The 26,340-nt window shown below is 34.5% G+C and overlaps 1 protein-coding gene and 1 long non-coding RNA gene across 2 annotated transcripts in view; one reads left to right on the top strand and one right to left on the bottom strand.

The window, feature by feature from the left end:
• LOC136028917 (uncharacterized) overlaps positions 1 to 26,340 on the top strand; it is a 166,321-nt gene that overhangs the window by 96,453 nt on the left and 43,528 nt on the right. The gene's annotated exons all lie outside the window — the stretch shown is intronic.
• On the bottom strand, positions 5,240 to 10,447 carry LOC136028920 (uncharacterized). Its single transcript, XR_010617922.1, has 2 exons — positions 9,667 to 10,447; positions 5,240 to 5,677 (listed from the first exon to the last, which is right to left on the bottom strand). It is a non-coding gene; the product is annotated as an uncharacterized LOC136028920 (long non-coding RNA).

Genomic DNA, 26,340 nt, shown 5'->3' with positions numbered 1-26,340 from the left:
CTCAAGCATGATCAAACAGTTTGTGGTAACGAACTGTAGTAGGGAGCAACCCGGCTCAATAGTAAACGTAACTCTAAAAAATGGAATTTCGATGCTAAAAGATGCATCAAAAGAATCGAATTTTTATGCTGATTTTAATTATATAAGTTTAATCAATTTAGTCTTTGTCATCAAATGTTACGAGCCTGATAAAATTTGCTTTATTTTGGATAATAGGGGGAAATACCCCCTAAAAGTCACTGAATCTTAACGAAAATCACAACCTCGCATTCAGCATACCAGAAAACCTTTTAGCACAAATTTCAAGCTCCTATCTACAAATAATATGAAAAAAACTTCGTTTTCTTAAAGAGTTGAAGAGGCTGCGTCCCAAAGTCGAACCTTAAAACGTACAGGAATTAGGAGAGGCAGTTGGGGGGGGGGGCTGCAGCCCCCAAAACCCCCGCTTTTAAACACTCTTTTGTACAGGTTTTTTGTTGTGGGGGGACTTCATTGTTATTAATTACTAGTTTCGGCGCAATGGTTCTCCTGTCCTCTTGTGTTTAACATTGTTCGAAGTTATTCCATTATTCATTCATTTCAATTTTTTGTGAATTAAAAGAGGGCCTTTCCGAAGCCAAGAGCGGGGGGGGTTAGGGGGGCGGCAGCCCCCCACAACAAAAAACCTGTACAAAAGAGTCTTTAAAAGCGGGGGGTTTAGGGGGCGGAAGCCCCCCAACTGCCTCTCCTAATTCCTGTACGTTTTAAGTTTCGACTTTGGGACGCAGCCTCTTTAAACTCTTTAAGAAAACGAAGTTTTTTTCATATTATTTCTGTACGTTTTTCTACAATCCATGGTGGATGTAATTTAATAATTCCTGTACTCCTCGTACAGGAATTAGGAGAGGAAGTTGGGTGGATGCCGCCCCCCAACCCTCCCGCTTTTAAATCTTTGTATAAAATAGAAAAAAAAATAGATAGAATGACCGAAATGTTTCTTTTGCTCATAAGATTTTGTGAAAAAAAACCGCCCGATAAGGGACTTGTACCCTTGACCCGAGGATTAAAAGTCCCACGCTCTACCGACTGAGCTAACCACCTGCATGTGTGTAAATATAACTTTTAAATAACTTTTAAAAATTTCAAATTAACATGGGCTCTTAAGGAGAAATGGGTTAATTAAGTTGCTAATGCGTGGTTTCTGGAAAACAGGGAAGGAGTTATCGGATCGAGCTGAAATTTCGCGGATAAGTTCCTGGGCCGTAGGGGACCTTAACTTGTGAATTTCAGCCCGATCGGACAATGTTAAAGGGGGGGGGGTTGGTGGGTCGAAACTTTCGGCCAGATTTTCCCCATGAAGGAAAAGTCGGAGGGGGATGAAATTTGGCAGGTTTCTTAGTTGGAGCTCGGGCTACGAAATGCATCCCTCCCCATCCCTCTGCGACCACTGGAACCGGAGATCGCTTAAAATTGTCGTGGTTCGCCTCTTTATAGAGGCACGAGTGTGCCTCCTTTAAATGTGGAATTTCGTATTTTTTTGCCAGAAGACAGATCACGGGTGCGTGTATATTTAGTTTATTTATTTTTTCCAGGGGTCGTCGTATCGATTAAGTGATTCTAGAATGTCAAAAGAGGGCTCATTCTAACGGCAATGAAAAGTTCTAGTACCCTTTTTAAGTGACCAAAAAATTGGAGGGCACCTAGGCCCCCTTCTACGCTTGTTTTTTCCCAAAGTCAACGGATCAAAATTTTGAGATATCCATTTTGTTCCACATAGTTGAAAGCCATTAAGAACGTTCGTTAAAAATCAAAAGTTCTAGTTGCCAAATTGGCAACTAGATATTACAGATTCGTCTCTCAAGTCATCTGGCGTTTCAATTTGACGACTTTTGATTTACCTTTACATCTGCTTTAGGAAATTATAGTGCGAACAGTAGTGTGTTGTAGTTGACATTTTAAGCTATTAAATAGAAAAAAACAAACACGTTTTTTCAGCTGAATATAAAGAGCAAAGTTTAAAATTAAAACGAAAAGAAATCATTACGTATACGAACCTCGGTCTTTATGCTAAAGTTGAAATTTTGTCCCAATTCTGTAAGAATTACCCCTGAATCAGATGAGTCGTCTAATTAGAATAAATAGCTCTTTTGAAAGTACTAAAAAAATTTAGCGTAAAGAGTGAGGTATTGATGAGGGGGTGCATCCCCTCATACAAGTAATAATTACAGGTCGTTTTAAGTTTTAATGTTGCTTCTGACTTTCGTTTCAAAAAACTTGTTTTTTTTTATTCAATTTCTGATCATTTTTAAATAATACTGGGAAATCCAGCGCCCCTTTACGGAAATGTCTCTTCCCACATGGAAAGATTCTCCCAAGTAACCCTCACCCCTACCACCTTCTCCACTATAAATAAAAAATCCTGAAAACGTCTGTATGCTTCCCAATAACCAATTCTTTATATAACAATTCTTTATATACAATGAAGTTCCACATTTTTATAGATAAGAGCTTGAAACATCTATAGTTGGGTTCTCTGATACGCTGAATATGATGGTGTGATTTTCGTTAAGATCGTATGACTCTTAGGGGGTGTTGTCCCCTATTTTTCAAAACAAGGCAAATTTTCCTCAGGCTCGTAACTTTTGCTGAGTGAGACTAAATTTGATGAAACTTATATATTTAAAATCAGCATAAAAATCTAATTCTTTTCATGTATCTATTAGTATCAAAATTCCGTTTTTAGAGTTTCGTTTACTATTGAGCCTGGTCGCTTTTTCCTACAGTTCGTTACAACGAATTGTTTGATTCCGAGCATTGGTGCAAAGAGGGTAATCATAGTCAGATTAACCGTGGGTTTTAATTTTGTTTTCGAATGAGCCTTGGGCCTGACCAGAACATAAAGAAATATGTTAATAAAACAATTCTTACTTCACATTGCCCAGTCCTAGTTAACATATGCTGTAGGCGGTGAATCTTATCTTCACTATTTTCCCTGTATTTCCAGTTTTTCTATTATATTTTTAAATGTTTGTGTCTATTCTCTAGGTCTTGAAAATTGTGTATAAACCAAACAAAATCGTCATCTAATCTAATAATCTAAATTTATAAGTATTTGTCTTTTAATATAATTTAGTGATAACTATTAGATGGGACTGAGGGCGATTAATTGCATCCATGTTTATTTTTCAGAACTATGTAAAAAAAAAGCACAAAAACTGTGCAACAGTGAATGAAGTGGAGATATGGGTTTTTCCCCTTGCGAAATGTGTTAACTAAGCTTTTCCCCTTGCGTACTTTGCATATTGTGAAATAAGATGTGTCCTTATAACATGTTTCCTTATGTTCTGGTAAAACCCTATGTTAAAAAGAAAGTATTGAGGAAGGGGGCAATCCTAATATACATAATATTTTGCTTCCGTTTTGAGTTTCAATGTTGCTAATGACTTTCAGTTAAAAAAGTTCTTTTTTTAAATTTAACTAAGGCTAAGATCAATAAGATGAAAATTTATGAAGTATATGAATACACAGGTTATCAAAAGGAGATATCGGCAATGCCATAGCAACGGCTAATTGAATTGAGTTGAAACATACAGGACTTGATAAGACGGCTGTGCAACTAAACAAAAGGAGATATGTTAATAATACTAGAGCTATTTGTACTAGTGCTACTTCTATTACAAGTATAACTAAATGTATGAAGGTGAAATTTGCAGGGACTTTTGAGAAGGTAAACTGAACAAAATTTCAACACACCGTTTGCATGCATGTTGTCAGATGGCCGAGTCAGCAATATCTTAGGAACATTCTCAAGATCGGAACATAATTTCCACTTTAGTGCAAACAAAATACATCTAAAATGCTTTTACTTTGTTAACTTTAATAACTAAAAATTATTAAGAGTTACGTATATTATATATTATTATATATAAGACTTGTTATAAGTTTATATTAAACTGTAATTGATCAAAAGCTAGAAACTGGAGAAAATTTGAAACTGGAGAAACTGGAGAAAATTTTCCCCCTTCTGAGGAAGGGGGAAAAATCCCTCTTCCTCAAAAGGAAGGGGAAAAGCTTCAGGAAATAAAAGATTTTAATGAAAATTACACCGCGAGTTTTGACATATCAGAGAGCACTACTGTAAAAGTTTCAGGCTTCGATGTACAAAAACCTAAAAGAAAATTTTTATCTCTAAAAGAGGTAACATAAATTGACTCTCACCCTAATAGATGATATTCAATTCTACAGAATACAAAGGGCTGATAAATTAATGGCATAAATTAATGAGCGCAAAAATGTGCTACTTCTAATTCTAATATAAAAAAGAATGACAGAAATAAAATTAGGTATTTCACGAGAAAGCTTACGACAGAATATAGAGAGGGATTGGCATTGGATTCAAAATCTAATCCTAAGAGATTTTGGAACTATGCTTCAGCTCGGAATCCGGAGACACTCAGTTAGGGAACTACTGGTGAATGGCAATATAGATAGTACCCCAAAAGATATAGCAGCTGAATTGAGTAGTCCATTTAAAAGTGTTCACGCATTTTTGAATGGAACATGAAATAGTTGTGGGAAAAGTCAAGTGTATGGCCAATTGTAGAAAAAAAGCCAAGACAGATAGTGCAATTAAGTGGGCATCAAGTCAAGGTTAATTTTACCCCTTTGATTGCCGTTGTTACTGTCTCTCACTTAGGCTACACCTCTCATGATGCTTGTGACTACACAATGCCGAACTAGAGTCAACCTTGTTGGAGGGTCTCCCCAGGGTTGACACACGCTGGTTGCCAGTGTCAACGTTACACCTGTACACAAAGAGGGTAGCTATTCCAGCGTTTCCAATTATCGACCCATTAGTCTTACATCTGTAGCTGGTAAAATCTTAGAAGGAATCGTGAATATTCTCATTGTCGAACACTTGACCACCAATGAGCTGCTCAGTGATAGTCAGCATGGCTTCAGACATGGACGCTGGGTTGAGACTAATTTGATTGATGCGTATGATTATGTTACTGAGCATCTAGATGCTCAATATAGCCGCAAAAATGTGCTACTTCTAATTCTAATAAAAAAAAAAGAATGACAGATTACAGGATTAGGATTTTGAGCGAGATCGCCTTTCCAAATCAATCTTTCCAAACCAAATCGAGATCGCCTTTCCTGATTCAATCTTTTCATCAGGGTCCTTTTCTTAATACCTGACTAAAGGAATGGCAAGTACTGAGTATATGACTAGCTCTAAGAATACGAAATAAAAAAGTTTTGCTTAAACGAGCTTTTCAATTTTTATTAAGATAAAGATAAAATAAAATGTCAATATTCTTGTTTGTTGACTCAGGAAATGGTTGTTTGGCAGAGAAGCAGAGGCCATAGAAGAAGCAGAAGTGTAGTAAGGATGAGCAGTAAATTTGTTTAGTGAGGGATCAGCAAAAAAGATAATAGATTCAAAAATGTAAAGGGTTCCATTTATTTTAAAATGTAGAAAGGAAAAAGAACTTAAACAACAATTTTACAGAGAATTAAATTAGCTTACGGTTGAGAACCCTTGATTATTATTTTAATTTTACAATTACAAGAAGCCTGCTCTGTTGCAACGCCTTTCTCTGTGAAAATGAAGGCTATCACACAAAAAGACGGCAACAGGCTCCAGACTTCATTCACAGAAATTTATTTACTGCTCAGCTTTTTAATTGCCAACCTAGAAAAAAAAGAGATGTCAATTAATTGGAGATAAAAGATATGTAAAGAATAAAAGAAAAGACAATAGAGAACAAAACTGTAAAATATAATACAAATATATACAACTATATAATATAAAATATATATTATGTATATCATAACTTGTTTTAGTTTTTTTCTAGTCAAAGATCACCGAGAAGGGTGTTAAGACGTTGATTTTTAACGTCAAATTTCTTTCCAATTCATACTGATTATTCAGTTTTTTGAAATGTCAACGCACAAATGTATTGAAAAAAAGAAAACAAAAGGAAAAAAGAAACAGGGACTTACATCTGCCGTGGGATACCACAGAACTTGACGTTTTCCCCAGTTTTCTTGTCCCAGAAATACAATTGATTTTTAAGCTTATCTAAATAATTACTACTAACAACTCACCGCAGCACCAAGCCACATGAGGCAAAAATAGCTACGCAGACTCCTCATCCGTCCCAATCTATTAAAAACCTCCATCTTTACACCCTCCCAAGAAGTTCCCATTTCCTATAAAAATTATATTTTTGGCATTTATCCACCTCAGACGAGGACAAGCTGCTTTCCTTTTAGCCCAAGACAGTTGGCCTAAAAAGACTATCTTGGTATTAGTAGCCTAAGCCAGACTCTCAAATTGCAAAATTCAAGCCACTAATATTACAGTGCCTGAAGTGACTGTCATTCATTATTAGAGTGAGTTGTAACCTGATCCTTAAATGTTCAAACGAATCACTAGCTTGAGAATATATACATGTTGATAACTTTACGCTGTCTCAAGATTTTTCATTTTATTTATTTTTTTGTTTTTTTGTGAAAAGGATTTCTAGAATTTCAACTCCTCCTCCGTCCCAATCTATTAAAAACCTCCCTATTTACACCCTCCCAAGAATTTCCCATTTCCTTTAAAAATTTCCTTACATTATTAGAGTGACTTGTAACCTGATCTTTAAATGTTCAAACAAATCACTAGCTTGAGAATATATACTTGTTGATAACTTGGTCTCAAGATTTTTCATTTTATTTTAATTTTCAAACAATTCGTGGTAACGAACTGTAGTAAGGAGCGACCCGGCTCAATAGTAACGAAAACTCTAAAAAATTGAATCGCATCAAAACTCTACATCAAAAGAATCGCATTTTAATGCTGATTTTAAATATATAAGTTTCATCAAGTTTAGTCTTACCCATCAAAAGTTACGAGCCTGAGAAAATTTGCCTTATTTAGGAAAATAGGGGGAAACACCCCCTAAAAGTCGTAGGATCTTAACGAAAATGACACCATCAGATTCAGCGTATCAGTGAACCCTGCTGTAGAAATTTCAAGCTCCTATCTACAAAAATGTGGAATTTCGTATTTTTTGCCAGAAGACAAATCACGGGTGCGTGTTTATTTGTTTGTTTTTTTTTCCCCAGGGGTCATCGTATCGACCAAGTGGTCCTAGAATGTAGCAAGAGGGCTCTTTCTAACGGAAATGAAAAGTTCTAGTGCCCTTTTTAAGTGACCAAAAAAATTAGAGGCCATCTAGGCCCCCTCCCGCGCTCATTTTTTCCCAAAGTCAACGGATCAAAATTTTGAGATAGCCATTTTGTTCAGCATAGTCGAAAACCATAATAACTATGTCTTTGAGGATGACTTACTCCCCCACAATCCCTGGGGGAGGGGCTGCAAGTTACAAACTTTGACCAGTGTTTACATATAGTAATGGTTATTGGGAAGCGTACAGACGTTTTCAGGGGGATTTTATTTTGTTTGAGGGGTGGGGCTGAGGAGAGGGGGCTATGTTGGAGGATCTTTCTTTGGAGGAATCTGTCATGGGGGAAGAAAAATTCAATGACAAGGGCGCAAGATTCTCTAGCATTACTATAAGAAAACAATGAAAAATAAACATGAAAACTTTTTTTTTCAAATGAAAGGAAGAAGTAGCATTGAAACTTAAAACGAACAGAGATTATTGCGCATATGAGGGGTTCTAAAAATACTTTAGCATAAAGAGCGAGGTATTTAGGAGGAGATAAATACCTTGCTCTTTATGCTAAAGTATTTTTAGTAATTTCAACTATTTATTCTACGGCATTTTTGATTCAGGGGTCATTATTAAAGAATTGGGACACAACTTGGGATTTAGTATAAAGAGCGAGGTATTAACGAGGGTACCAGCCCCCTCGTATACATGATAAAAATATAAGGTTATGAAAGTTTGTTACGTAAGTTAATTCTTAAGTTACGTGTATTTTTTACTAATAAAAACGTTCGTTAAAAATTAAAAGTTCTAGTCGCCTTTTTAAGTAACCGAAAAATTGGAGGGCAACTCGGCCTCCTTCTTCACCCCTTATTTCTCAATATCGTCTGATCAAAACTAAGAGAAAGCCATTTAGCCAAAAAAAGAATTAATATACAAATTCATTTTAATAATTTAAGTGCGGAGAGCCAAAACCAAACATGCATTAATTCAAAAACGTTCAGAAATTAAATAAAAAAAACTAATTTTTTTAGCTGAAAGTAAGGAGCGACATTAAAACTTAAAACAAACAGAAATTAATCCGTGTATGAAATGAGTTGTCCCCTCCGCAATCCCTCGCTCTTTACGCTAAAGTTTGACTCTTTGCCACAATTCTACTTTTTAAAACAATTAAAATTGTCAAATAGAGACGGTTCAGAAACTTACATATCTGTACGATATTTTTACATATTATTTTTTCTTATTTGAGTTCCAGCAATTTCAATTTAAGAAATTCATTTATCGACAGCATGAGAAAATATAAGAAAATGTGGTAGTTTGCAGCCAGTTGAAAAGCAGAATAAATTTCAAAAGCAAAGGCAATTTTCACATTCAGCCGTGTCTTCAATAAAGTTTTTCAGGCAAAGCTGGTGTACTTTTTTAATTTTTCAGGGCAACTACAATGAAAAGGCCTTAACTAATTATGGTGTTTGAAATGGAAAAAGGAAAAATTATGAACTTGTATAAAGCTAATAGATTGGTATTATGTGATTTTTTTTTTTAGGTAATTGGGGGACCATTGTTAGCTGATGGGTTGAAAATTGAAATTTGGATTGAATAAAATGGATTGAATTTTGTCAGTCACTTGACAAGATCAGAAGAGTATTATATTGTAATGTATACTGTAAATACTTAATTCAGAAAAAAAAGAAACCAAGCAAGTTCTATGGACCTATCAAGATAGAGCGGTAGTAGGCCTTAAAAAATTTTGTCAAAGATTGAGCAAAGCACTAGGTATCAGTCAAGGGCCCTGTTGCTATATCAAGCATTGTTAACATTAAAGAGCTATAAAAAGAAAGTGGAACAAAACTTGAATTGGCTCTCACTACGTTTGTTACTAAAGAGAACCCGTCCATCAGCAATATGGACACCCCGCCAGAGATATTGAAACAACATGCACGATTCGTAAGGTGTTCAGCTTATGGCGTGCTGGCACCTTCCTTCCCCCCCCCCCCATGGCAAAATAAAGTTTAACATTCTATTTTTCACTGATTTTATTTTCTTTGGCCAAATTGAATAGAAATTTGGCCAAAAATGGCCAAATTGAATGGAACTACAATTGGTGTTACAAGGATTGTAGACAAGCAGATACACAGAAGAAATGTCTCAGCCGAAAGCACAGAACAATTTTAAAGAATTAACTTATTTATCTTCTGGATTGAAAGTATAAAACTTTATAGAAGAACGTCTCTTAAAGCACAAGAATATTTTAAAAGGGTTTCACTGTTTGCTTCACACTTATCCACAGAATAGTGAAGAAAGTAAAGAGATGAAAGAGCCATTTTTGAAGTTGATTGAAATTTATGAAGAAGATTTGGAAAACAACACCTTAAACGTTTGATGGCGGAAAGAAAAATTTGGCAAAAATTTCTCTAACGGAACACGGCACACCATGTCAATGCAACTGATTTTCTAAATATTTGTGACAAAGCAATCTCTCCGAACATCCATATCTTACTTAATATTTTAATCACTATACCTGTATCGACCAGCACAACAGAGCGCTCCTTTTACACTTCGGAGAATCAAGACATATCTAAGAAACGTGACGTCTGAAAGTAGGCGAAATGGCTTAGCCAATCTCAATGTCCACAGGGAAATTCTAGTTGACACAGACAGTGTATATATCCATACTGACGAAGACTCAGTTTTGTTTTGTAAGATAGCTAATATAGGAAGATTGTGTCAGAATGAAACGTAAAATCGTATTTAATCTTCTGGGTTTTATCAATCATTCTTATAGTCCCTACTCGAAACTTGCATCCAAAGAGCTAAAATAAACTTTAAGTAATGCCTTAAATTACCGGTTTTTCTGAGGATTTTTTAAGTTTTTTGTTGATTAGCCCGCACTAGACATCACCACCCTTACTTACGGCAACTTACGTTCATTCTAAGCTTGCTTTCATTCACTCTTTTCATTTTTCTTTATTTTAAGTTTCCTTCTCTTATGGATTTCTGCTTGATTTATCAAGATTATTTTGCTCAAACTAATAGTTTATGCAAAATCTTTTGGATTTTACTTTTTGGTTCTCGTTTGGTTTGAACTTTTTGCTTTTTATGCAAAACTTCCTGTTTTCAATAGCATAATTCAAAAGAGGCCATCAACCATTTCAAACAGTTCGTGGTAACGAACTGTAGTAAGGAGCGATCCGGCTCAATAGTAACCAAAACTCTAAAAAATTGAATTTTGATATCAATAGCTACATCAAAAGAATTGCATTTTAATGCTGATTTTAAATATATAAGTGTCATCAAGTTTAGTCTTAGCCATAAAAAGTTAAGAGCCTGAGAAATTTTGCCTTATTTAGGAAAATAGGGGGAAACACCCCCTAAAAGTCGTAGGATCTTAACAAAAATGACACCATCAGATTCAGCGTATCAGAGAACCCTACTGTAGAAATTTCAAGCTCCTATCTACAAAAATGTGGAATTTCGTATTTTTTGCCAGAAGACAAATCACGGGTGCGTGTTTATTTGTTTGTTTGTTTTTTTTTTCCCCAGGGGTCATCGTATCGACCAAGCGGTCCTAGAATGTCGCAAGAGGGCTCATTCTAACGGAAATGAAAAGTTCTAATACCCTTTTTAAGTGACCAAAAAAATTGGAGGGTATCTAGGCCCCCTCCCACGCTCATTTTTTTCCCAAAGTCAACAGATCAAAATTTTGAGATAGCAAGTTTGTTCAGCATATTCGAAAATCATAATAACTATGTATTTGGGGATGACTTACTCCCCCACAGTCCCTGGGGGAGGGGCTGCAAGTTACAAACTTCAACCAGTGTTTACATATAATAATGGTTATTGGGAAGTGTACAGACGTTTTAAGGGGGATTTTTTTTGGTTTTGGGGGTTGGGTTGAGGGGAGGGGGCTATGTGGGAGGATCTTTCCTTGGAGAAATATGCCATGGGGGAAAGAAATTTCCCCCGTTAGAAAAAAACGTCAAATTCAGAGCTTAATATACAGTGCTGGGTGTTCGGAGCCTCTCTATTATGGAGTATAATTTGAAAATAACACAACTATACGAGCGATAAAACATATATACCACAACCATAACTCAACTAACGAAAGAACTGCTAAGAGATAACACAACTATAAAGCAAAAACAGGTGAAAACTGACGGGAAAATAAACGAACTAAGAGTTGGAAGGGACCCAGGGAAAAAATATAATCCTTTTTCAATTTTGAGCCTAACTTCCACAAAGGAATAATAATGTCAGAAGCCCCGAGATACCGAATTATTTTCTTTTCAAACAGTTCGTGGTAAAGAACTGTAGTAAGGGGCGACCCGGCTCAATAGTAAACGAAACTCTAAAAAACGGAATTTTGATGCTAAAAGATACATCAAAAGGATCGAATTTTCACGCTGATTCTAAATATACAAGTTTCAAATAATTTAGTCTTTGTCATCAAAAGTTACGAGCCTGAGAAAATTTGCCCTATTTTGGAAAAAAGGGGGAAACATCCCCTAAAAGTCATAGAATCTTAACGAACATCATACTATCGCATTCGCTATATCAGAGAACTCCATAGCAAAAATTATCAAGCTCCTATCTAAAAAAATGTGGAATTTCATATTTTTTGCCAGAAGACAAATCACGGGTGCGTGTTTATTTGTTTGTTTGTTGTTTTTTTTTTCTTTTCCCCAGGGGTCATAGTATCGACCAGGTGGTCTTAGAGTGTCGCAAGAGGGCTCATTCTTACGGAAATGAAAAGTTCTAGTGCCCTTTTTAAGTGATAAAAAATTGGAGGGCAAATAGGCCCCCTCCCACGCTAATTTTTTTTCGAAAGTCAACAGATTAAAATTTTAAGATAGCCATTTTGTTCCGCATAGTCGAAAACCATAATAACTATGTCTTTGGGAATGACTTACTCCCCCACAATCCTTAGGGTAGGGGCTGCAAGTTACAAACTTTGACCAGTGTTTACATATAGTAATGGTTATTGGGAAGTGTACAGACGTTTTCATGGGGATTTTTTGGTTTGGGGGTGGGGTTGATGGGAGAGGGCTTTGTGGGAGGATCTCTACTTTGAGGAATATGTCATATGGGAAGAAAAATTCAATGAAAAGGGCACAGGATTTTCTAGCATTACTATACAAAAAACAATGAAAAAATAAACATGAAAACGTTTTTTCAAATGAAAGTAAGGAATAGCATTGAAATTTAAAACGAACAGAGATTATTACGCATATGAGGGGCTCTAACAATACTTTAGCATAAAGAGCGAGGTATTTAGGAGGAGATAAATACCTAGCTCTTTATGCTAAAATATTTTTAGTAATTTCAACTATTTATTCTACGGCCTTTTTGATTCAGAGGTCATTCTTAAAGAATTGGGACAAAACTTACGATTTAGTTTAAAGAGCGAGGTATTAACGAGGGTACAAACCCCCTCGTACACATAATAAAAACATAAGAATATAAAAGTTTGTTACGTGAGTTAATTCTTAAGTTACGTATATTTTTTACTAATAAAAACGTTCGTTGAAAATTAACAGTTCTAGTAGCCTTTTTAAGTAACCGAAAAATTAGAGGGCAGCTAGGTCTCCTTCCCCACCCCTTATTTCTCAAAATCGTCTGATTAAAACTAAGAGAAAGCCATTTAGCCAAAAAAAAATTAATATACTAATTTCATTTCAATAATTTATGTGCGGAGAGCCAAAATCAAACATGCATTAATTCAAAAACGTTCAGAAATTAAATAAAAAAAAAACTAGTTTTTTTTAACTGAAAGTAAGGAGCGACATTAAAACTTAATACGAACAGAAATTACTCCGTATATGAAATGCGTTGTCCCCTCCGCAGTCCCTCGCTCTTTACGCTAAAGTTTGACTCTTTGCCACAATTCTACTTTTTAAAACAATTAAAAGCTTTAGCGTAAAGAGCGAGGGACTGCGGAGGGGACGACCCATTTCATATACGGAGTAATTTCTGTTCGTTTTAATGTCGCTCCTTACTTTCAGTTAAAAAAACTAGTTTTTTTTATTTAATTTATTTAAAGGGCAGGTAATAATCTTGTCAACAGAATAAAAATCGACTTATGTAATTTAAAATGCATTATGGTGCAAATGTTAAATATTAGTGGATAACATTTTCTTTTTGATTTTTTCAACTTTTATCATGACCAAATTTATGGACAAGCAGGGCTTTACCGTATACAAGGTGCAATACATTAAAACAGATTGGACTAATTGACAGTGTTTTCAGATCGACGCTGTTTTGAGGTAAAGAATTCTCTATACTTTTTTACTGATACTGACAAATGTCCTTAGAAATGGAGACACAACCTAGGTTTCCCGGTACCCACAGGTATATCTTGTGGAGACAGAAAAGTTATCTATTGCCAAGAGGGTCAGTTTCCAAAAATCAAAGACAGAGAGAACACACAAAAGATCAGTTAGTCAGTCAAAGATCGTGCAACACCCTGGTTTCATATTTGGAGGTAAAGCTATAAAGAATATTGATTAATCCCATCTCCTCAAAAATATATTTTCACCATCCATTCACGCGGTAGATATTCTCGAATGGGTTTGTTCCTTCTGGACAAGAAAGCATGGTGAAATTATACCTTCTATGGACACAATGCCATCCATCTCAATTATACTTCTCTGCAAATTTTATACAAAGCTTGTTCCCAAAAATGAATGCCCGTGTTCTGCAGAGCTCATAGAAAGCTGTTTATACTCCTCTAAAGAATTAATAATACGGCTTCTAGAGATATAACAGGGTGTCAATGGATATTCTTATGAGTACCCACCATTCTTACTAGTTATATACTAGTATCACCGTTACGGTAGGTAAAGAAACACCTCACAAAGGATAGTTAATTCCTATGTTTAGACAGCCTGATTGCACTAAAGTCATTAATAAAAAAATACTACTGTTGCCAACAATCTATGAAAAGGGGTTGAGCCTTATATCTCGAATCGGCAAAAAAATTGTTATAATGGGGATTTTCAATTACAACAGCAGAAAGAACTTGTTTCCCAAAGAGCAAGCTTATGAAAAATGCTGTTGCACTTATGCTATAAATAATTAACGCTTAATGCTATTACCTCTTTTGTTCTAGAGTTACATTCGATTTACAATCAACTCAGAATCTATTATAACCAAATTTTCATGAGTTTTAGAGACCGAAAGCGTTAAGTACAGGTCTCCCCCACAGTCAAAAGTATAACGTCTTTTCAAAAATTGACGGTTTAAAGGGCGTTTTATATTTTGTAAAATTTCATAAAATATATGCCATATTTCCACGACCTTACGGCATAGTTCTTTTGAAGGACGATAAAAATTCTTCTTCAATAATTTTATTAGGTTCTTAAAAGTTTCCTCTAGGCTTCTCATGCAAGCCTAGATACTCATGAAAACGCCCAAAGGTTTTTTGGGGTTAGGATGCACATCCATAGACCAGAAGCTATCATCAACGCAAAAGTACTGTCTACACAGTTATTTGATTTAAAAATTCAATTCATGAAAACGATGCATTTTCGCGAAAGAAAAGACACAATTTTAGAGATCAGAGCGGGCATAAGTCCAATCATCTAGGTTAACAATCTTAAACCAAACAGACTAAATTGAATGAAGAAATCCAGCACAAAAAGAAACGGAAAAGGCCATTAATATGAGTTGAGCAACCCTAATTTAACTCCCCAAAACAATTAGTAGCATTGCCTCTTCAATGAATACACAATATATTTTCAATTGGAATTATTCTTTACCCGATGGTCAATAAATTTGAAAGAATGAATTATTTTAGTCATTATATGATTATTATTACTTCACCATTAGTAAGCATATAGATACAGTAAACCCTGGCATTGGGGTTTTTGGACAAGCAAGATCCCCTTTCCTACTTTTATCAGGTTCACTCTATATATAAAAAAGTCCTAGCTACGTTTTTTAAGTTTAGCATTAATCCGCAAATATAAAAGGGCGGGCCCAAAATTGGTCTGTCGAAACTGTTTTTGAAACATAACCACAATATCTCTTTTCCTTCATGGCATCCCCTTCTTAAAAGGGGATGCTTAAAGTTGAAAGTATACAATAGTTGTTCGTGTATAGTAAGTGCTCTTCATAAATTGTTTTGATAAACATAGTTATGTATTTATTTAAATTTTCCCTATCTTGTGCTCTGTCCCTATGAACTATCCCTAGCTCTAAGAACAACAAGCAGTTTGCAAGAATACAAAGAAACAATATTTTATTGATTAAATTTATATTAAAATATAAAATAAAAAAATGTTGTTGTATGTTGAGTCAGGAAGAGGTTCTTTGGCAGGAGCAGAGGCCACATAATTGCACAGCTTCAATGAGCAGTAAATTCGTTAGGTGAAGGATGAGCAAAAAATGGAAGCAAAACTGATTAAAATTTTTTTGAGGGTTCTATTTTTTTTAGTAAAATATAAAAAGGGGAGCAAAAAAAAATATACGCGAATTTTACTGAGATTCTATTTAACTTGAGGTTTAGAACCCTTGTTTTTTTTATTTAAACTTTAAAATTATAAGAAACCAGTTCTGCTGCACTGTCTTTTTATGTAAAATAAGCGTCTATACACAAAAAGACGAATGCAACAGAGAACAGGCTACACAGAGAGTTCCGAAATTTACTGCCCAGCTACTTCATTATCTAGAAAAGAAAAGAAAAGTCAATCATTTGCAGACAATAGACAATATGTTTTCCGAACTAAAAAATTTATAAAAGGATAAATTTTGAAGACTAGCTAAATACATTACAAGAGCGAAAACCTCAAGATGGTTGCGATGTCTGGTCAAGACCTTTTTTCTTCACATGTAATTATGCTTGCTATTAACAAATCCTTTTAGACTTTCCTGGAACATTTTGTGATATAGGAAAAGCACAGATAGAAATGTGTTCCTTAAAACTCAATTAGTCAATACAAGATGTGAAAATGAGCACTACCTAAGGAGGAGCGGGGGTAGCATGGATTTGTTTTTGGTGGAAAAGAAATTTTCTGGGCAAAAACTTTCATGGGTAGATAAGGTGTGATTTAAAAAATTTACATTTTCTAAGAGCCCCACGGAGATAAAACCATCGAAAAGTGATGAAGAACCTATATATATATATATATATATATATATATATATATATATATATATATATATATATATATATATATATATATATATATATATATATATATGTAGCTAAACGTATTTTACTTATTATCAATTCTGGTACCCCTTTTATTGAAATCCTTTGAAATCAAATTTAGTCAGGTCTTCGGGGATGGTGAGAAGGGTGGTGAACTGTATGAGAGTCAGGAAGGTGTACTACGTGTAACAAGGTCGTAAGAAAGACGCATTTGCACTATCAAGAACGGCTCAGGAGCGACTAAGGTCCAGCGGCCATGGGGCAACTGTTTTGAGACTAGAATTATTAACTGACTGCGCATGCAACTGTTGTGTGACCATGGCCTTGAGGAAGTGAGGTCCAACCCACGAGGCAATCCAGATGTTACTGGTTTCCAATCAGTCTAAAACCGGTTCCGAATGAGACCCCAGTCATGGTCACAGTTGCGTTGCAGTGCTGTCCCACATATTTTCGGGAGCTACCGCGTTGATATTGTCCAATTATTTTGGCTCATAACATGTCAGACCAGGAATTAAACATGAAAGTAGACTAAAAGTAGACTAATATTATGATTGTCAAAATGACTAGTATACAATAACTGAGCAGCTAGGGGTTTTAAGTTTAAACTTTAAGGAGAAGGTTAAGAAGAAAATCGAACTGATTCATAAGAATACATGTGCATCCAGGTAGTCAAAAGAGCACATCTCCAATATCTTAGTAATTTCTAAGGGTATTAAGTTGAAACCTTCAATCATTGGCGAGGAGGGTGTCGAACAAAATCAAAGTATACTATATACACCTAAGTAGTCAAAAGGGCGCGTCTGCAAAATATCAAAAGCGGCTAGGAGTATTTAGTAGACGCTTTCAGAGGATGCTGGGGGAGGATTCTAAACTAAATCGAAAGACACTATGTGCATCCATTTCGTCAAAATGATGAACCTATAATATAACAAGAATTGCTTAAAGTATAAAGCTGAAACCTTCGGTGCATGTTGAGATAAATCCCGAACAAATTGTCAAAAGACAGTATCCGCAACAAACAGCTTTTGATATCAAGTTTAACTTTCAAGGAATGATCAGAGAGCAAATTGAATTCAACGATAAGATGCATTCAGGTTGAAAAAAGGGCATATCAAAAATATCTCAGCAACTTCTTAGGGTATTAAGGCGACTTTCAAATAATTGTACAGATGGTACTGATCAAAATCAAAACGCACTATATACATCAAGGTTGCCAAAAAGACATATTGACAGTCATATTGACATCTCAGGAAGTTCCATGGACCACAGTAGAAACTTTCAGGGAATAAACAAACATTGTACAACAAAGTCAAAAGCAACTGTGAACTAACAGTATTAAGTAAAAATTTCGAGTGAATATCGAGAGGTATATTGAACTAATTCAGTAGACATTAAATGCATTATGAATGTCAATATGGCATATATGCAATAACTCGGGAACATTTAAGAGTATTAAGTGGGAACTTTCACCAAAAGTTTAGAGAAATGTTAAACTACATCAAAAAACACTCTGTCTTGAGGGATTGCCGATGGGGATCAAACAGTTCGTGGTAACGAACTGTAGTAAGGAGCGATCCAGCTCAATAGTAACCAAAACCCTAAAAAATTGAATTTTCATATCAATAGCTACATCAAAAGAATCGCATTTTGATGCTGATTTTAAATATATAAATTTCATCAAGTTTAGTCTTACCCATCAAAAGTTACGAGCCTGAGAAAATTTGCCTTATTTAGGAAAATAGGGTGAAACACCCCCTAAAAGTAGTAGGATCTTAATGACACCATCAGATTCATCGTATCAGATAACCCTACTGTAGAAGTTTCAAGCTCCTATCTACAAAAATGTGGAATTTTGTATTTTTTGCCAGAAGACAAATCACGGGTGCGTGTTTATTTGTTTGTTTGTTTTTTTGGTTTTTTTCCCAGGGGTCATCGTATTGACCAAGTGGTCCTAGAATGTCGCAAGAGGGCTCATTCTAACGGAAATGAAAAGTTCTAGTGCCCTTTTTAAGTGACCAAAAAATTGGAGGGCATCTAGGCCCCTCCCACGCTCATTTTTTTTCCCAAAGTCAACGGATCAAAATTTTGAGATAGCCATTTTATTCAGCATAGTCGAAAACCATAATAACTATGTCTTTGGGGATTACTTACTCCGCCACAGTCCCTGGGGGAGGGGCTGCAAGTTACAAACTTCGACCAGTGTTTACATATAATAATGGTTATTGGGAAGAGTACAGACGTTTTCATGGGGATTTTTTTGGTTTTGGGGGTAGGGTTGAGGGGAAAGGGGTATGTGGGAGGATCTTTCCTTGGAGAAATATGTCATGGGGAAGAAAAATTCAATGAAAAGGGCGCAGGGCGCAGGACGAATCTGGTCACGTTAGAAAAAAACGTCAAATTCAGAGTTTAATATACAATGCTGGGTGTTCGGAGCCTCTCTATTATGGAGTATAATTTGAAAATAACACAACTATACGAGCGATAAAACATATATACCACAACCATAACTCAAGTAACGAAAGAACTGCTAATAGATAACACAACTATAAAGCGAAAACAGGTGAAAACTAACGGGAAAATAAACGAACTAAGAGGTGGAAGGGGCTCAGAGAAAAAAAAATATAATCCTTTTCCAATTTCGAGCCTAACTTCCGCAAAGGAGTAATAATGTCAGAAGCCCCGAAATACCGAATTATTTTCTTTTTCCTATAAGACCGGGGTAAATGAAACAGAAACTTACAATAGCGGAAATACAATATACACAATTCAGCCAGATCTTGTTTTTTTTTTTCAGGATAGGTGAAATACCAGATAAGAAAAGTATTGAATGGTTGCAAAAACTAGTGTAGAGCAATGCGAGCGCTTTTCGATAATAATGACCACGATTAGCTACTGTTTTACGATAACCTGCTTTAAGTTTTCTTTAATATGCCGTACAATATTGATCCTAAAAGCTAGTAGATTCCAATATATATGAATGCTTGACCGCCGCAAATCAGAGACACAATGGATGGAGAAGTTAGAACGCGGATTTCAAATGGGCATAGACTTTGCATTAAAGACTAGGTACTCACACTTATCAATATTCAATGACAGACCAACAGTTTTGAAATGTTTTGAAATAGATGATACGGAATTCGAGAGGCTAGATCTAGAACGGCTAGATCTAAAAGTATATCATCCGTATATGCAATACAAGAGACATTTACCAAATTACAAAAAAGAAAGGGCATTATTTTGTATAAAAAAGAAAAAAAAAGAATTGCAAGTTCACAGTCGGGGCAGATTGTGGAAGGCCCTTGTAGGCCTTGAATGGGACTCTTATAAAGATTGTCAAATTTGTCAATATATTGCTTCCCCCTTACTCCACCGTGAATTAACACGTTCGAACCTCAACAGGTTCTAACCCAACGTGAATTAGCATGAGAGGGTTGACTCTAGTTCAGCATTGTGGAGTGACATGGGCATGAGAGGAAAATTTTCAAGTAAGTCAACCTGCATGTGTTCCCCAGCGAAAGAAACCTCCAACAGGTACGACTCTAGTTCGGCATTTGTGAGAGGGACACGCATGCACGGAGAGGTGTAGCATAAAATGGGAGACAATAACAACGGCAATCAAAGGGATAAAATTAACCCTGACTTGGCTGCCCACTTAATTGAACAATCTGTCTTGGCTTTTTACTACCATTGGCCATGACTTTGACTTTTCCCACAACTATTCCCTCTTTTGTTTTTTGTTTTTAAATTCAAAAATCAACGGATCATTGAAAAAAAAATATAGAAAAAAAATATAGAAAAAAAAAGATGTCAATCGATTGGAGATAAAAGATATGTAAAGAATAAAAGAAAAGACAATAGAGAACAAAACAATAAAATATAATACAAATATATAAAACTATACAATATAAAACTATAAAACATATATATATATATATATATATATATATATATATATATATATATATATATATATATATATATATATATATATATATATATATATATATATATATATATATATATATATATATATATATATATATATATATATATATATATATATATATATATATATATATATATATATAGTCAAAGATCACCGAGAAGGGTGTTAAGACGTTGATTTTTAACGTCAAATTTCTTTCCAATTCATACTGATTATTCAGTTTTATGAAATGTCAACGCACAAATGTATTGAAAAAAAGAAAACAAAACGAAAAACGAAACAGGGACTTGCATCTGGCATGGGATACCACAGAACTTGACGTTTTCCCCAGTTTTCTTTTCCCAGAAATACAATTGATTTTTAAGATTTTCTGAATAACTACTACTAACAACTCACCGCAGCACCAAGCCGCCTGAGGTAAAAAAGCTACGCAGACTCCCCTTCCGTCCCAATCTATTAAAAACTCCTTCTTTACACCCTCCCAAGAAGTTTCCATTTACTTTAAAATTTTCTTTACGGCATCCAGCCACCTTAGACGAGGAAAAGCTGCTTTCCTTTTAGAGCAAGACAGTTGGCCAAAAAGGACTATCTTTATATTAGTAGACTAAGCCAGACTCTAATTGCAAAATTCTAGCCACTAATGTTACAGTGGCTGAAGCAATTGCCATTCATTATAGAGTGAGTTATAACCTGATCTTTTAATGTTCAAACAAATCACTACCTTGAGAATATATATATGTTGATAAATTTGTCTCAAGATTTTTCATTTTATTTAATTTTTTATGTTAACCCTTTTCATATACAACCCTTTTCATATACGGAATAATTTTTGTTCCTTTTAGGTTTTAACGTTGTACCTTATTGTCAGTGAAAAAAAATGTTTTTTTATTTAACTTGTGAATATCTGAATTTATGTGTGTATTGAATTTAATTCACTGTACATGAATAATTAAAGCAAAACTTGCATATCAATTTTAACTTTTTTTTACTAATAATAACTATAATAGCCTAAGTTTGATTTTTTTTTTTTCCAGTTGTTTAAGAATGACTGCTAAACCACAAAGGCTGTTCAATTAGAATAGTAACCTCTTTTAAAACGTATAAAAGAATGTTTAGTGTAAGAGCGAGCTATTAAGGAGTAGCAACCCCTCTCATATACGTAATATTTTCTGTTCATTTTAAACTTTAATGTAGCTTTAGCTTTCAATTGAAAAAACTTACTTGCTGATTTTTAGAAACAATTTTGGGAAACACAGCTCCTCCTCCGTGAAAATTCTCTTTCCAACGAGAAATTTCTTCATGAAAATTTTCTTCCACGTAGCTTAAATTAGTGATGTTTGCGGAAGTAATTTTGTAAGGCATAGCCCAAAACAGAACAGCGAAAGAATTGAAACTTTTTTGATGAAAATGAAAGTTAAAAGTTGAGCAATTATCAAGTAACTAGAATGAATGAAAGAAAAGATCTTTAAAGGAAATACGTAATAATTTATGTTCGTATTAAGTTTTAATGTTATGTCTTAATTTCAGTTGGAAAAATCATTTTTTATTTCATTTAATAACCAACACAAGCCAAAGACATAAAATATGTTTGGTTCATTATCACGTAAAATCAAAATTATGAAGGTGTATAATATAAAGTCAAATACTAAGATTAGCCAGAAAATAACATAGATTATTGCTTATATCAGCCATTATTTAAGAAAATAAAATTTTTGCGTTAAGAGCGAGGTATTGACAAGGGGGCAAACTTTTTAATATTTGGAATATGAAGGAATTTGGAATATGAAGGTATTCCATGATTGACATGGAATATGAAGAATTTTGGAATATTAAGGAATATAATATTTGGAATTTCCCCTCCTCGTCAATACCTTGTTCTTTGCGCTAAAGTTCAAATTTTTTTCCAATTTTTTAAGAATGATCCTTGAATCACGAAGGCCGTTTAATTAGAATAGATTTTCTTTTTGAAATTACTACAAATACTTTAACGTAAAGAGCAAGGTATTGACGAGGGGGTGAATCCCCTCGAACAATCTCTCTTCGTTTTAAGATTTAATGTTACTCCCTACTTTCAGTTGAAAAAAACTTTTTTTTTAATTTTAATTTTGATTTTTTTAAATAATAATGGGACATCCAGCGCCCCCTTCATGGAAATACTCCACCCCGATAAAAATTTCTCCATGAAAATACTCTCTCAAGTATCCCCCATACCAGATAAAATACTCGGAAAACATCTGGGTACTTATCTATATTAAATAAAAAAACTAGTTTTTTTAACTGAAAGTAAGCAGCGTCATTAAAACTTAAAACGAACGGAAATTACTCCGTTTGTGATCAATCCTTCGCTCTTTACGCTAAAGTTTTAATTGTTTTAAAAAATTAGAATTGTGGCAAAGAGTCAAACTTTAGCGTAAAGAGCGATGGATTGCAGAGGGGAAAACCTATTTCACATACGGAGTAATTTCTGTTCGTTTTAAGTTTTAATTTCGCTCCTTGCTTTCAGCTAAAAAAACTAGTTTTTTTTATTTAATTTCTGAACGTTTTTTGAATTAATGTATGTTCGATTTTGGCTCTCCGCACATCAATTATTAAAATGAAATTTGCATACTAATTCTCTTTTTGGCTAAATGGCTTTCTCTTAATTTTGATGAGACAATTTTGAGAAATAAGGAATGGGGAAGGAGGTGCCCTCCAATTTTTCGGTTACTTAAAAAGGCAATTAGAACTTTTAATTTTTAACGAACGTTTTTATTAGTAAAAAATATACGTAACTTGAGAATTAACTTACGTAAAAAACTTTTATATTCTTATATTTTTATTATGTACATGAGGGGGTTCGTCCCCATTAATACCTCGCTCTTTATACTAAATCTTAAGTTTTGTCCCAATTCTTTAAAAATGACCCCTGAATCAGAAAGGCCGTAGAATAATTAGTTGAAATTACTAATAATGCTTTAGTATAAAGAGCTATGTATTTATCTCCTCCTAAATACCTCGCTCTTTATGCTAAAGTATTTCTAGAACCCCTCATATGCTTAATAATCTATGTTCGTTTTAAGTTTTAATGCTACTCTTTGCTTTCAATTGAAAAAACTTTTTCGTGTTTAATTTTTCATTGTATTTTTTATTGTAATGCTAGAAAATCCTGGGCCCTTTTCATTGAGTTTCTCTTCCCCCATGACATATTCCTCCAAGGAAAGATACTCCCACATAGCCCCCTCCCCTCAACCCAACCCCCAAACCAAAAGAATCCCCCTGAAAACGTCTGTACATTTCCGAATAACCATTACTGCATGTAAACACTGGTCAAAGTTTGTAACTTGCAGCCCCCCCCCCCAGGGACTGAGGGGGAGTAAGTCATCCCCAAAGACATAGTTATTATGGTTTTTCAACTATGCGGAACAAAATGACTATCTCAAAATTTTGATCCGTTGACCTTGGGAAAAAAATGAGCGTGGGAGGGGGCCTAGGTGCGCTCCAATTTTTTGGTCACTTAAAAAGGGCACTTGAACTTATCACTTCCATTAGAATGATCCCTCTTGCGACATTCTAGGACCACTTGGTCGATACGATGACCCCTGAGAAAAAAAAAATAAACACGCACCCTTGATCTGTCTTCTGGCAAAATACGAAATTCCACATTTTTGTAAATAGGAGCTTGAAATTTTTGCTGTAGGCTTCTCTTATACGCTAAATGCAATGGTGTGATTTTCGTTAAGATTCAATGACTTTTAGAGGGTGTTTACCCCTATGTTCCAAAATAAGGTAAATTTTCTCAGGCTCGTAACTTTTGATGAAAAAGATTAAATATGATGAAACGTATATATTTAAAATCAGCATGAAAATCTGATTCTTTTTATGTATCTTTTAGCATCAAAATTCCGATTTTTAGTCTTTCCTTTACTATTGAGCCGGGTCGCTCCTTACTACAGTTCGTTACCACGAACTGTTTGATATAACAAATACTATACGTAAACAATGGGCAAAGTTCATAGCTTGAATTGTTTCTCTGCTGACCTTGCGGGATTAAATCATTCTCAAAGACATATTCATTACAAGTTTCGACTATTTTTAACAAAATGACTGTCTCAAAATTTTGATCCGGTAACTTTGGAAAACACTTGACAGTAGAGGGCCTAGTTGCCCCCTCCACTTTTGGGCTACTGAAAATAGGCACTAGAACTATTAATTTCCATTTAAAAGAGTCATTTTGTGAAATTCTAGGACCATTCTGTCCTTACGATCACCCATGGGAAAAAACAAATAGAAATGCATTTGTGATCTTTCTACTGACAAAAATTCAAATTCCACATTTTTGTAGATAGGAGCTCGAAACCTCTACAGTAGGGTTCTCTGATACCCTGAATCAGATGGTATGACTTTCATTAAGATTCTATGAATTTTGGGGGGTTATTGTTTCCTTCTTTTCGAAAAAAGAGGTGAATTTTCTCATGTGCTTAACTTTTGATTGGGTAGTGTTAAGCTCGATGAAAATTATATAATTAAAATAAGCAAAACAATTTCAATTTTTTTATGTATCTAGTAGTATAAAAATTCCTTGTTTTGGGGCTTCGGTTACTGTTGAGTCGGGTTGCTCCTTACTTGCTGTTCGTTACCATGAACTATTTGATGTAAAAATATGTTTGGAGAAGGGCATTGGACTTCTGTAAGTTGGGTTATTTGGCCGCCCATGGTTGTTGGGGAAATGGAGGACGATTAACTCCCTCCCTGAAAATCTTACAATTATTGAATTATAGGGAGTGAACTTCAATAGTACGAAACACATACCTTAGGATGTATATCATAGAACGTTTTCTTATCATCTTATCATTCTTATCTTATTTTGAGATGCTAGCAATTCTAATTGGCTCTATCAACCCCCTACAGAGGCTCTAGCATGCACTACACCTATACTGCTAACAATTATGACAATAGAAGCTCTTTATCGTTTAGTTTTATAAGCCAAAATGAAATTACCTCTGTCATTCATTTGTAATGGAAGGTATGAATTCGTTTCCATTTTTCTAAATTGTGCCTTGGTTTTCAGATTTTTTTCTCGGAGATACCATTGTTGTTTTTTTACAGGCAAGGTTAAATGAGTCCATAGGGTACTCATCTGTTTAATTGGTAAATCGATTGTTGGTCCGCAATCTGGATTAGCCGACACTAAAAAAAATGATAAATAAAAGAAAAAATAGGTGAGAGACTAAATGAGAATAGCAGAACTAAATAACTTATATTTTAACAATGACTACTGTTAGTTAGATATGTAAGTATTTTATGTTTAATTTTAAAAACAAGATTGGAATAAAATGCATCTTGTTATCATTTGTTAACGCATGGATGTTAGGCCATTGTTACAAAAGTAAAGAAGTAGATTAGGAATTGACTATATCCATTTACGTTTTTATTACCTCTGAGTATTTAATCAGGGCTTTTGAATACTTATGCTGCATTTTAATTTAAATTTATATAAATCATTAAGTTTTTAAGGGAATATATTCTCGCTGCGAAATACTATTCAAAAATAGAAGCCAAAACCTGCTGAAACCCTAAAAAACCATTCAACTTCTTCCTTTTGTGCCAGAATAGGAAACATTTAGTTTTAGTAAAACTCACATTATTAGAAATTGTGTATTTGATTTTTTCAATTACAGAGAGTGAAATTTTCTTTTTAAAGATAAGGAAAGAGTCGCCTCGAAAATTAATCTAGCGTACCTGATAGAAAAATAAATAAAAATATGCTTAAAGCAAATTTGGCTTCATTAAATGGTAGTTTTGGGAGTGCCCTGGGATGCTACGTACTTTGATAGCAAACCTTACCGTCATAGAGGAAGTGAAGTATAAATATTTTTCGATTAAATTTTATAGTCACAAAACCAATATGCAATAACTTTTGATATTGACTAATGAGCTGTGTTCATGTAACTGAACTTGCGTTCAACTGAGCTCTGTCCCTGTCAACCTTTTTAACTGAACCTTCGTTTTGCTCAACCCCCGTACAATTCAGCCCTCTTTTTAACTCAATCTCATTTAACAAAACCCTCAAGTAAATTAACCTTTGTTTAACTTAGCATCTATTGAATAATCTGAAAATG

The sequence above is a fragment of the Artemia franciscana genome, chromosome 7, assembly GCF_032884065.1.
Source record: "Artemia franciscana chromosome 7, ASM3288406v1, whole genome shotgun sequence".
Lineage (NCBI taxonomy): Eukaryota > Metazoa > Arthropoda > Branchiopoda > Anostraca > Artemiidae > Artemia > Artemia franciscana.
The sequence above is the reverse complement of the archived record's forward strand: the minus strand, read 5'-3'. Positions and strand labels throughout refer to the sequence as shown.